Source organism: Bufo gargarizans, chromosome 2 (genome assembly GCF_014858855.1).
Source record: "Bufo gargarizans isolate SCDJY-AF-19 chromosome 2, ASM1485885v1, whole genome shotgun sequence".
Taxonomy (NCBI): Eukaryota; Metazoa; Chordata; class Amphibia; order Anura; family Bufonidae; genus Bufo; species Bufo gargarizans.
In genome coordinates, this window is record NC_058081.1 from 254685790 (window position 1) to 254699865 (window position 14076).

The following is a 14076-nucleotide window of genomic DNA, read 5'->3' on the forward strand; positions in this document are numbered from 1 at the left end:
TTTGGGTTTTAGGAATAGGTGTGTTTGCGTGGGATCCCACCACCTATTAACCCTCCTATCTCTTCCTATCACACTTGTCCTACACATGCAGACAATTGGGTCTGCATGATAAACCCCTGAGCAGCCTTTATTTTAGCCTTCACGCTTATTCCTACCATCCTCTGGCGCCTCAAGTTTTTCGGGTCTTCTGGATCCACTTCCACTAGATCCGATTAACCCTCAAACTCTCTTTTATCTTTCATATGCTTAAACAGTCAACATGAGTGCTATCACCATGCACTGTAAAGGTGAACAGTGCTGAGATATCCTGTACAATTTCTCTACTAGTTTCCCCAATAAATACCAAACAGACATGGACAAATTACCCAATTACTTCCATCCCTCCAAGCCTGGATGAGGCAACATTTGAAAAATTACTTGGAAAATGAATGATTAATAGTGGTAATACATTTTACAGATACATACTGCAGATGTACTGTACGTTCAGTAAGAGACAACACTTCACAAAAGACTATTAAATAAGTCATACAAGTTGAATAAGTCGTGACATAATATTAAGATACAAATGAACTGTACATGCCTATGTTATGTAAAATTCCTATCTTATATAAAATGTAACTAGCACCACTGAGGTGCAAGATTTTAATTTTGGACCATCTGACATGTTTAAATATATTTTGTTAACATGTTACCCTTCAATATAAATAGAATTGATAGGGAAAGAATAAGGTAACACCATAGGGTCTTTAGACCCATGCTCTGATGACCACCCCCATTCTCTGATCCTTGTTGATATGATATACAATTGTGCACTAAGATTGGATCATTAACTAGCCTCATTTTTATGCACAACTCACGACAGAAATATTGTTTTCCATATCCCAAATTAATGAAATTACACTGTACAGTACTTTTGGCCCAACTCTAACAGTTCCTTTGTAGCTATATTTGTCATCGCTCGTCTTACGATGCCAATTTTTTTCATTTTTTGAGAAAAAATCTAGTAGTTTGTTTCTCTGGTCAAAAGTAAAACATATGGGTGACAGATAAACCTTCTTTGGGACCAGTGTTTCAGTTTGAAACCCTGGACCTTCTGAGATATAAATATGGGCATCAGGAGACATCAAAAGTAAGACTTGTCACTTTTACCGTATTGATGGCAGACTCATCCTGCTCATTGATATATGGCATAGAGATAATAAACATAAGGGAGAATTTACTGAGAAACACTAAGACTGATGTTTCTAGTACCAGTTTCAAAAAGAACACTACATAGTATATGATGCACCACAATCATCAAATTCTTTATAACTTTGGTATATCATCATAAAATCCATGTGGCAGAAAATGAAAACTACAGTTTTCTTGCGTACATATTGATAAATGAGTTCTACCCCCACTTCCCACCTCCATTTCACACCTACTCACTTTTTACAAAATTGGTGACGGTGTTGGAAAGGAGGGAAAAGTTTTTTATAAGTCTATTATAAAAACCACAGGGGCAACACATGAGGCACGGTGGGCCGATGTGGGTAGTAGACTATTTACTCACGGTTAGCGGAGCCTTCCTGGGCTGGCGTGCAGTGATGGGGAGGACAGCATCAGCTCCTCCGGGGCACTCTCTGTTTGTCCAGGGAAGCCCCGCCAGATGATGTTTGAGGTGCCCTGAGTGGAATGGGTTTTGTTAAGGTGCCTTGGTGGCAGAGTCCCTGGTGTTTGTGACACCAGCACCGCTAGGTGCAAAACAAAAGTAGTGAACTGAGTTCAGACCTTGTGTGAAGTTCAATAGCAGCTTTACTTGAATAAACTTTTCTCCAACAGTTTACAGACTTTATCTTGGCTCCAGCAGGCATTAGCATTAACTCTGGCAGGTGAACAAAATCGACTCTGGCTTTGCTGAGCTGACAGGCTCAAATGGAATATTTGCTTTCTGCTTTAGGCTGTAACTTCTCTCTCTGTAGTCTGACTAGCTTAATCCAGGGAACTTTTCCTCCTGGCTGATGAGGCTCCAAACTGTGGCCTCCATATCCAGCAGAGCTGAAGGTGCTCTAGCGGGCTTAGGCAGGACACGTCCTGCAGGGACGTGGACCTGCTTCCTCCCTTTATTTAATCACTTGCCTCAGCGTCATCAGTACAGTTCATTTATATGGCAAAGATGATAATCCAAATAATTTCTCAGTTGTAATCCTAGTAACAGGCTTTATAATGAGTTTCTTAACCACATCACATCGGCCCATAGGATATAAACATTCTATGGGTGGATGTTTATCTCTGAATGGACCGTCTGGAACGTCCATTCAGAGATGGCATCTGCACACTGTGCAGCTGCCGGGGGCGGGGGGGGGGGGGGGCACTGTCAGTGACAGCAGGGCAACCCAGAGAGAAGGCAGGGACAGTCCCCAGGTGTCTCTGCCTTCTATATCTCTGTATACTTGTATGCTGCCTCATGTGCTGCAATAGACCTCTGGTAACTATAATTGTGCTGGCATGGCCATGGCTTATTTTAATTCTGCAGATATTGAACACAGCTGTGGTTTTGTGTGCAAAACGCCAGATGGGAGTTGTTCGCACAGAGCTATAGGCAGCAGAGCTCGGCTTGGCTCTGGCACATTTCGGGCGTAACCCACCCAGTGTCAGCAGTATCACCAGAATCTGAAGCAGACATGGCCCTGGCTGTTCTTTGGGAGGTATGTCGCCTCTGCTTTTCATTGCTGCTGCTGCCACCACCACCCTACTCCACTAATGGTGCCTCCTCCTTAACAGCCCCATTTGGCTCCCAGGTCCTGTCCTGCACACAACCTTCACTGGATTCCTGATCCTCCCTACCGCTTTTATCAGTCTGTGAAATATCATAGTGGGCTCTTTGCCCCCCTCCTCTGCTCTGCATTTGCCCAGACTACCACTGTCGCTGTCCCCACCACCCATGCCATAGTGCCCCTATTACTACCACCATCAACACAACTATGCATGAAGTCTCCTACTGAACCTCCTCCTCAGGCAGCCCAAATGGTGACTGCCCAGAGTGCCATTACCATTCCGCACCCCGCTACTGTCTCCTATGGGCTAACACAGTGTCATCTTATTCATTTATTTCAGTCAACTACATTGTGCATTGCTATTCCTATGTAACTGTTAATGTTCATGTAATATACCTGGTTATATTGGGCAGACTAGATGGGCCAAATGGTTCTTATCTGCCGACACATTCTATGTTTCTATGTTCACAAGAATGTGGCAGCAAGCTTGGCAGAGCTACATTTACAGAGGGTGGAACCTTCTTTCCATACCAATTCTCCCTCTAAGGAGGGGTTTAGTTTGTTAGAGGTCAGTGGAGCGTACCCCCTGCTAGGGAAAGTAAGCAGGTCCACGTCCCTGTTGGAGCTAGAGCACCTTCAGCACTGCTGGACACAGAAGCCAAAGCCTGAAGCCTCTAAAGCCAGGAGGTATAGATTCCCTTGTATTAATCTATAGACAGACTACAGAGAAGTTGCAGCATAAAGAAAGAAGCAAAGCTATAAAGTAAGCTTATCATCACACCAGAGCCATATAGCAACAGATGTAGCAAAGTTGAGCTTGTTTGCCTGTCAGAGTTAATGCTAACTCCTGCTTTGAACCAAGACAAAGCCTTAAACTGTTGGAGAATCGTCTATTCAAGTAAAGCTGTTATTGAACTTCATCACAAGGTCTGGATTATTTACCCTATTTGCTCTGCTTTGGACGACCATGTCTGGGTTCCAGCGTATCCAGGTAGGAGCATCGTGACACATGTAAAAACATTAAGGGACATTTAGGCCATCCTATACCACTCTGGAATTCCTACACCTCGGTACCATCTACTACTTCACTAGAAAGGCCCTGTGCCCTTGTTGCTTTACTGCGACTGGCGTCACGAAAAACATTTACTTTAAGGGACCCCTGGTCGTTGCCGTGTGTCGCACTCTCACACAATTTGTTCTCAGGGAGACTGTCTTGACTGTCTGCCGTAGAGCATAGTGTGGTTTTATTGCCACTTATTAGAAAAAAGAAAGGCACCCCACTAGGATGGGGCAGTGAAGACAGAGAGGACTCCTCTAAACACCTTCTCTGGGACTAAGGAGGAGGAGCAGGAGGAATGCAGTGACCCCTGGCTCCACAGCAAGGTGTAAGACTCAGAAGTCATCTTCATGCCATCCTGCTTTGACTGAGAGGTGAAGTGAGCCATCCAATCCACAATCTCAGCCTCTTTCTCTTCAACAATAATGTTGCGCCTTTCCGAAAGCCAGCAGGGTCAACTGCAGCCTAATACCGCTACTACTACTTCTGGACAGATATCTGATGCTGCTACTACCCACATTCTGGCTCTGGGTATTTCGTTTGGAATCCTTCAATGTTCCTGACATTTTCGGGCCTAAATATATGCAGTCACATAAAGTACAGAATGGTTTGCAAATCTGGTTTCTGGACGTTAAAGACAGGGAGACGGTTTAGAAATAATTCAGTGTCTGTGCCACTAACAGATGTGCGTTAAAATATGCAGATTCATAAAAAAGCTTTCATTAGTGTAAAACACAGGTTGTGATTACTTCTCCCCCATCACCACACAAACACTTGAACTGTCTGGAGATGCACCAACAAAGTTTTGATGTAAACCACCTGCTACCCTGCATATTATAAGACACATATATGATGTGTTCCAAAACTTCAACCCCTAAATTTTTTTTAATTTCAACTGTGTGGAGGTGCACCCACACATAGCTTTTGACCTGCTTTGTCGTGTTATCCCTCACTTGTAAATACGCTTCTCTGCGTATTATAAACCATGTATATGCAGTTTTCCCAAACTTCAACCCCCCACCCAAAAATTAAATGTATTACATTTGAACTATGTGGAAATGAAACAACACGGATTTTGCCTATTATGTTACATCACTCACAGATATTATCGTCCACTACCCTGCGTACTGTAAGATGTTTAAATACTATCTTCCTAAAGTTAAACAAAAAATGTGGAGATGCCCTGGAGTTTGGACTAGTATTTTAGGTGTTTTCACAGAGATTTCAAATGCCACATCTATAGACTGGATGGCAAAACATATTTTGTAGTTTTGAGTTTTTCCCACAGACATCTGCATGAAAATGGCTCTGAGCATTGTTTTGCTGGATTTGTCCAAAACTAACCTGTAAAGGTTCGGGTTCGTCTGCCGGATGAGATTTTGCAAAGTTCAGTACAAACTGGTTTGCTCCTCTCTAGCAACATGTACTGTATAATAAGTACTTTGCACCCTACCTGTTTTTATTGAAAATAATAAAAATTAAAGCAAAGAAAAAAAAAAAAGAAAAGAATGTGCTGTTACTGAGGTATTACATACTATATGTTTCTAAGGTCTTACAACATGCTTTTACAACAAATATTGATAGACTTGTCACCCAGATCTCATATCCTTCCTCCCAAATTACCATGGGACTGACATTAGGAGTGAAGAAGTGTTCAGCAAAAGAGGTCAAGTCTATCTCATACACACGTACCATCCATCATCAATAACCCATGGTTGCATGTTCATGGTCCCAATGTAAGGGCTAATAAGTGAGATGAGAGACTTGTCATCTCACTTCACATTATGAAGAGAGACTTGTCATCTTTTTAATCACATTATGTTTTTTGTGAGGTTCAGTGACCAATTACATGGCTGTTATAAGAAAGCAGTAGATTTTAGTTGGGTGATACTAATAATCTTTTTAGCTATCATCTATCTATACATCCAAACATACATACATACAAATGTATTAATCCCATTCATCATTGATAAGAGATGAGCGTATTTCCTGAGATTTGTTTTGGGTCCAATTCAGTTGAATCAGCTATCAGAATCAATGATTCAATTTGACGTACTCTGATTGCCCTGAACAGCTATGTATGAAACTCTCGTGTCTAATACCACTGTATCAAAACTCTTTCAAGCTCTTTAACACTAGGACAGCATTAGTTATGTCAAAGTGCTTGCAACATATATAGCTATAGGTAAACGGATACAGCCTGTATGAAAAGATACTGCATTGCAGGATTTTTTTGCTCCCCCCCCCCCCCCCCCACCATTTTGGTGGCAGATGCCTTCTTCTCTGTCTTCTCATCTGTAAAATACCTGGCACTATTTTAATCGACTCTTGTGGGAAGAATCACAAAAGTTTCGGATTCAATGAAATTTGAATCTTTTGGGAAAGTCCTAACAATCGATTCGCTCATCTCTAGTGTTGATTTATATGGCAGTTAGACTGTTGCTTCAGATAATACATGAATGCATAATATATAAATGCTGTTGTAAGAAGTGCGTCTTACATACAAGCCTCTTATATCTATATTGGTGTTTTATATATTCCATTGTGACCAGAACCAACGTCAAACAAATGCGACTGTTCAGAAACATAGACATTAATGTGCTGAGAATCCATTTCAGTGGGGACCTTGAAATCATCTTATATGTCAAACTGTCTTTTTATGGTGCAATGAATAATGAGAAAACACTACAATTTATATATAACAACCATAGAAGGTACATTTTCTTTCTGCCAAATTGGTCACATGAGATGTCTGCCAGGGAGCAAAACATTTGCTGTAAATAATAACTAACTTTCTGGTCAATGGACTGCTTTTATAAACTACTGACATGGGGAATCACATTCATTTACATCTTCAGGCATCAACGCATTACAGTTTACTTTCAAAGGCTTATTCCATATTCATAAACTGCCTAGGTTAGACTAGAATATGTTAAGGATTCATGTGTCTTTTTTTGCAGTGTATCCAGAGCTACACCAGAGAAGCCAATAATACAAATACATGCAGCATTATATAAAATGACGTGCCCAATAACAAATAAATATGGATTTTCCTCCACATGGATGTTGATTAGAGATGGCCTTGTGGTTCGCCTGGCAGTCGTTTTTGCGCTTGAACTTTGCTCGTTCGCGTTTCGCCCGAACATGCGAACATATTGCGATGTTCGCATGCGCCATATTTTTTTGCATTGCGCAGAACTTTGACCCATGACACAGCCATCAGGTGGGACAGGACAGCCAATTGAGATGTTTCAGCACAAGGACACACCCCCACCCTATAACAGAACCTGATCTAGAAGCCATTTTACATTCTATGTTTTGCCAGTGGAGGGAGAGGTTGCTTTGTGGAGCAGGGACAGACTGTTAGGGACACCAAATGCTAGCTAATAGGGCCACAAAAGTCCTTTTAAGGACTGGTATAGGTGTGCTATCGGTAATTGTGTGATATACTGAGGGGTGTGATATACTTATAATATAACTTCTAACATAGAAAGTATATTATGGTGCATTTGTATTGTGCAGCAGTTGTTCGCGGTTCTGCTGCGATACCGCAGGTATATAGAGGGACAAGCGTTATTGAAACAACTATTTGCAACGGGTGTGATATATCTGTTGCCCCAAAAAAACTGATTGAGGGGTGCGATAAACCTGCTTCCACAAAATACTGATTAAGGGGTTTGATATACCTGCTTCCACAAAATACTGATTGAGGGGAGCGATATACCTGCTTCCACCAAATATTGATTCAGGTGTTCCATTTACCTGCTTCCACAAAATACTGATTGAGGGGTTCTATATACCTGTTTCCACAAAATACTGATTGAGGGGTGCGATATACCTACTTCCACCAAATATTGATTGAGGCCTGCGATACACCAGATTCCACAAAATACTGATTGAGGGATGCCATATACCTGCTTCTACAAAATACTGATTAAGGGGTTCTATAAACCTGCTTCCACAAAATACTGATTAAGGGGTTTGATATACCTGCTTTCACAAAATACAGATTGAGGCCTGTGATACACCGGCTTCCACAAAATGCTGATTAAGGGGTACAATATACCTTCTTCTACAAAATACAAATTATAGGTTTCTATATACCTGCTTCCACAAAATACTGATTAAGGGGTGTGATATAACTTGCTTCCACAAAATACTGATTAAGGGGTTTGATATATCTGCTTCCACAAAATGCAGATTTAGGGGTGCGATATAGCTGTTTCCACCAAATATTGATTCAGGTGTTCTATATACCTGTATCCACAAAATACTGATTGAGGGGTGTGATATACCTGCTTTCACAAAATACTGATTGAGGGTTTTGATATACCTGCTTCCACAAAATATTGATTCAAGGGGTTTGATATGCCTGCTTCCACCAAATATTAATTCAGTTGTTATATATACTGGTTTCCACAAAATATTGATTGAGGGGTGCGATATACCTGCTTATGCAAAATACTTATGAAGGGGTTCTATATACCTGCTTCCACAAAATACTGATTGAGGGGCGCGATATATCAGCTTCCACCATATACTGATTGAGGCCTGCGATATACTTGCTTCCACAAATACTGCTCTTCTCTAGGGACTTTGGCATAGAGTCATTTTGAATATGACAGGCAGAGGAAGAGGCAGGCCATTCCGCAGGGGTGGTAGGGTTCGGGCAGGAGCACCAGTCGGAGCCTAAGTGGGAAGTTGGAGAAGATGCGTGCGATTACGTCAAAGGACGCACCAGACTTGGTTGAGTGGCTCACTCAGACTTCCGCTTCTGCACTCTCCTCATCCTCTGTATCTGCACCCTCCTCACTCTGCGCTGTGTGCACCCCCAAAGGCACCACCACCATCAACACCACCATAGTCCCTCTACTCGAGTCAGAGGAATTATTTTCCCATCCATTCCCAGACCTTACTGATGCACAGCCATTCTTGGCATTGGATGAAGAAGAGGAGGTAGCAACGGCGGCCGCCACCCAGCGGTCTGACTACAGTGCCCAGATCAGCCCAAGGAGGGTGGTCCCCGCTGTTGCTGCCTACTCTGAGATCTCTAATGTTAGTGGTGGTGATTGTGACGATATTGACGTGTCGATGGATGTCACGTGGGTGCCCACAAGAGAAGAAGAGGAGGGGAGTTCCAAGGGAGAGACGGAGCAGCAGATAGGGAGGAGAAGGAGGAGAAGCAAGCAGAACTCGCAGTGCACAGTAGGCAAAAATTCAGACTGCAAATGTATATGGAGCGAGTCATCCACCATGCACGGTCACATCTTGCGCTCCCAGGACGCTGGCACATGGCTCCACAGAGTGGGCTTTTTTTAACGTGTTAGCTGCTGACAATAGTGTTGCCATCTGCAGCCTGCAGCCTAGGGACAACTGCCTTAAGAAGGCACCTGGCCTCCCATCATCGAGCCCAGTGGGAGCAACGCCGTCAGAATCCACAAAGCCACACTCCCAGCGTTTCACGTCCTGCCTTTTCTCCTTCGCCTCTCTCCTCCTATTTGTCCTTCACTCCACCGTCCACCGTGCCGTCATCGCATTCATTTGGCAGAAGGCAGGCTTCCGTAGCTCAAATGTTCAAGCGTAAAAAGTTGATTACACCGGATTACCCTCTTGCCCAATGGCTGACCACTGGCTTGTCGGAACTGCTAGCCCGCAAACTACTGCCATATAAACTGGTGCACTCGGAGGCCTTTAGAAAATGTGTGGCCATTGGCACACCGCAATGGAAGGTCCCCGAAAGGAAATATTTCTCCCAGTAGGGCATTCCAGAGCTATGTGGCCACATTCAGCGGCAATTGAATATATCTCTGTCACACAGTGTCGGTGCCAAGATATATCTGACTAGAGATGGCCTTGCGGTCGGTTCATGGCAAACTTTGTGCGTTCGCGATTCGCCGAACATGCAAACATATGGCGATATTCGCACCCTACATATTCTTTTACATTATGAAGAACTTTGACCCATGACACATCCATCAGGTGGTACAGGACAGCCAATTGAGAAGTTTTAGCACATGGACATACCCCCTACCTTATAAATAAACCTGATCTGGGTGCCATTTTACATTCAGTCTTTTGCCAGTGTAGGGAGAGGTTGCTGTGGGACAGACTGTTAGGGACACAAATCGCTAGCTAATAGGGCCACAAAAGTACTTGGTATAGGTGTGCTATTGATAGGTGTGACATACTGAGGGGTGTAATATACTACTAGAAAGTATATTATAGTGCAATTGAATTGTGCAGCATTTGTGTGCGGTTCAGCTGTGATACTGCAGCCACACAGAGTGCCAAACGCTATTTGAACAAATCATTTCTACTGGTGTGATTTACCAGCTGCCCCCCAAAAAAAATGATTGAGGCAGGGGTGTTATTTACCAATAATATACGTTCTATGTAGTGCATTTGGGTAGTGCAGCATTTGTCTGCGGTTTTGCTGCATCACCGCATCTACACAGAGTGACAAACACTATTTGAAGAAATAATTTCTACTGGTGTGATTTACCAGTTGCCCCCCAAAAAAACTGACTGAAGCAGGGATTTTATATACCAATAATATACGTTCTATATAGTGCATTTAGGTAGTGCAGCATTTGTCTGCATTTTTGCTGCGTTTTACCACATCTACACAGAGTGAAAAAAACTATTTGAAGAAATAGCTCCAGTGTTTCAAGAGGGACCCCCCGTATAAAAAGCATAAAGGGCAAGGACCAGTACTGGGTGGCAACATACTTAGGCCCTGGTACAAACACAAAATGGCGAAAATGTTAGCAGCATCACAGAGGGCTGTCTGGATGTAGCACTTCCAGGCCTTGCTTTGAGAAATACTGCATTCTGCTTTTGCGGGTGCTGGCAGAGGAATTTCCACTCACAGAAAAACAGTTGCGGGTACCAATCCAACAGCGCATGGAAGAAGAGGGCGGTTTGAAGATGGTCACTTCGGATATGAGATCATTCTTGCAGCCAACCCATCGACAGCCGTCCTCCAGATCCAGCCTCAGGGAACGCCTAGACCGACAGGTGCCCGACTACATCGGGTTAACGGCCGATATAGACTCTCTGAGAAGCGATGAACCCCTTGACTACTGAGTTTGCAGGATTGACCTGTGGCCAGAGCTGGCACAATTTGCCATGGAACTGTTGGCTTGCCCCTCGTCCAGTGTCCTGTCCGAAAGGACGTTCAGCGCAGCAGTGGGGATCCTGACCAATAAGCGCACTCGCCTAGCTCACAACAGTGTAGACTATCTCACATTTCTAAAAATGAACGAGGCATGACTTTTGGAGGAATTCAACACCAGTGACGAGCATGTGTAATTGAATTTCCTCATGCCAGCCCACACATATCAGCCACCACCCAGAAAAGACCTTTTCTGTCAGGTGAATGCCTAATGTTTGGGGCCTGTACTCCACTGGCCTGCAGTAAAATTGTTATCCACTGACCGTCTAATATACCTCAAGCCACATAGTCACTTGTTCTTTTCTGTCCAGTGAATGCCTAATGTTTAGGCCCTGTACTTCACTGGCTCGCAGCAAAATTGTTATCCACTGACCGTCTAATATACTTCCAGCCATATAATCACTTGTTCTTTTCTGTCCAGTGAATGCCCAATTTTTGGGGCCTGTGCTCCAACTGGCCTACAGTTAAATTTTCATGCACTGACTGTCTAATATACCTCTAGCCACATAATCACTTGTTCTTTTCTGTAAGGTGAATGCATAATTTGTGGGGCCTGTACTCAACTGGCCTACAGTAAAATTGTTATCCCCTGGAGCCTAATATACCTCCAGCCACATAATCACTTTTTTTTTTCTGTCAGGTGAATACCTAATGTTTGGACCCGTACTCCCGTGGCCTAAAATAAAATGTTTCTAGGCTCCAGGAGGGCACATTTTTGAGACTTTCCCTTTAAGACGCTGAAAATTGCCCCTAATTAAAATACATATTTTTTGTGTGAGTTTTTGCCATTGATCCCCCTCTGGTATGTCACGGTCCATGTTGTAGGACTATTTGTGCACTTCTAGTAAGTATTTGGTGGCTGCAAATATGACCTGAAGGTTTTTCAGGTTCACCTACCATTAAAGTGAATAGGGCCCGCTGTGCACTTGCAGTTCGCGAAACATCCCGGACAATGTTCGTCCTTCACTATTGATATTTTTCAGTAACACATTTCCTCCTTCTATTGGTCAATGGACATTTGACATTGGACATTTCACATGCAAATATATAAACATGTTTACTTTATTCATTGCATCTGCTTCTCAATAATCTGCAAAGAGAATCTGTCACCTTGATCTTGGACTATTAACTGCAGTACTACATGAGTAGTATTGCAGATAAGGAGTCCAGATCACTATCTTTTACTTTCCTATTGCCCCCCATTCCCCTGCTGTCGGCACTCAGAGCTGCACTTAAATACAATGTTGGGACTGCTGTGTATATGCTCATGAGTCCTCTCCTTTATGTTTGCTCAGCAGTCCTGTGTATTTCAGTGCACCTTTGAGCGCTGACAGTGGAGGAACAGGGAGCAGTAGAAAAATAAAAAAAACTGATCTGGAGTCATAATCTGCACTGCTATTTATGTACTACCATAAAAAATAGGCCAATGTCATTGGGACACATTCCCTTTAAGTGCATATTTAAAAAATTTACAGATCTCATATGAAATAAACCACAGAGTTGAACAATATAAAAAGCTGAGTGAATTTCCAAATGTATTGTTTTATTTGCCTTTCAATGATCCGGGGTCATATGATATGTTAAAGTCCAGAGGTGATTTAATAATTTTTCAGCTTCAAGAGCTGAATTCTCCCAGCATTAATATAATAAAACAATAATATCTCCATACATCCTCCCTCCATTTTATCCTTTCCTTTGACACCATTTTATCTCAAAATTGAGAAATAAATAGAAATGAATCTCTATGTTTCCTATGAACTCAGACATGTCCCTCCTCCTATTCATTGTACTCTGGTTGGAGCATCAACCCCCACCCTATCTGCAGTAAAACACAAATATTAAAGCTCACCCGTGCCACCACCGCCCATGTCAAACTGAAATATAGCAGCTGGAAATGAATCCCCCTGTTCTCTGCAGAATTTCTACTTTTAGACTTTTATTTCCAGGAGTATGCAGAAATTCCTGCAGTCAGTGGAAGAAGATTATCTTCTTTTTACCATTATCATCCATTTGTAGTTTTAGTGTTCCTTTAAATACTCAGCTAAGCTATTAAGTATGTTTCTACGGATAAGCATATCAAGAAACCAGTAAAACTATGTATTTGCTTATTCTTTGCTTATTAAACTAAGGATAGGGTGAGGTACAGTAGTGCTATCAGAGACATACAGTATACATTGTTACCTTTCTCATGAACACAAATGAAAATGATGCACCACATTTTTGGCTCATTTTACTTCAGCACCCTTCCAATTAAGACCAGCATATATCATGCTGGTCTTAATAAATCCTTCCCCCCACAATAATACTAAAGCTATTTTTGACTGGTTACAAGGTACTGTATTTGTGATTTTTGTTTTCCATAGCAAAAACATAGGTTAGGTCATGATTATTGCAATGCTATATTACCATATTGCACAAGTCTATATGTAGATGAAAATTATGATGACTGAGAAAATTTTATGTATCCCCCCCCCCCCCCAAAAAAAAAAGAAAGAAATCTGATATTACAGGCTTCTATTGTACAAAACTATGAGATTTTCACCATAGGTAGATCTTCACCATATCAGAGAGCACATCCTTATCACTATTTTCATCAGAAAAAGAGGAAATAATATGTATAATAGGAAACCAACAAAAGCACTTGATTCATACACTTCCCCAAAAAAATATGTATTTACAGATAGGTCCATATATATTTGAACAGAGACAAAAAATTTCTCATTTTTGTTCTGTACATTACCACAATGGATTTTGAACAAACCATTTCAGATGCAGTTTAAGTTCAGACTTTCAGCTTTAATTCAGTGGGTTGAAAGAAATGATTGCATAAAAATGTAAGGAACTAAAGCATTTTTTAAACTCAATTCCTTCATGGGGCTCAAAAGTAATTGGATATGTGACAATCCCTACTCTCGGGTCACGTCACGGGGGTGAATTATACTAGTGAGAACATCAGTTTACCACATAAATTCCCACCCACGTATTCTAAATGACGGAATTATGCTAACTTACTACCCTAGTTTCTAACACCCCAATATTTTCTATCGCAATTACTGCCACCACCTATACTATAAGGTAATAGGGGCCTA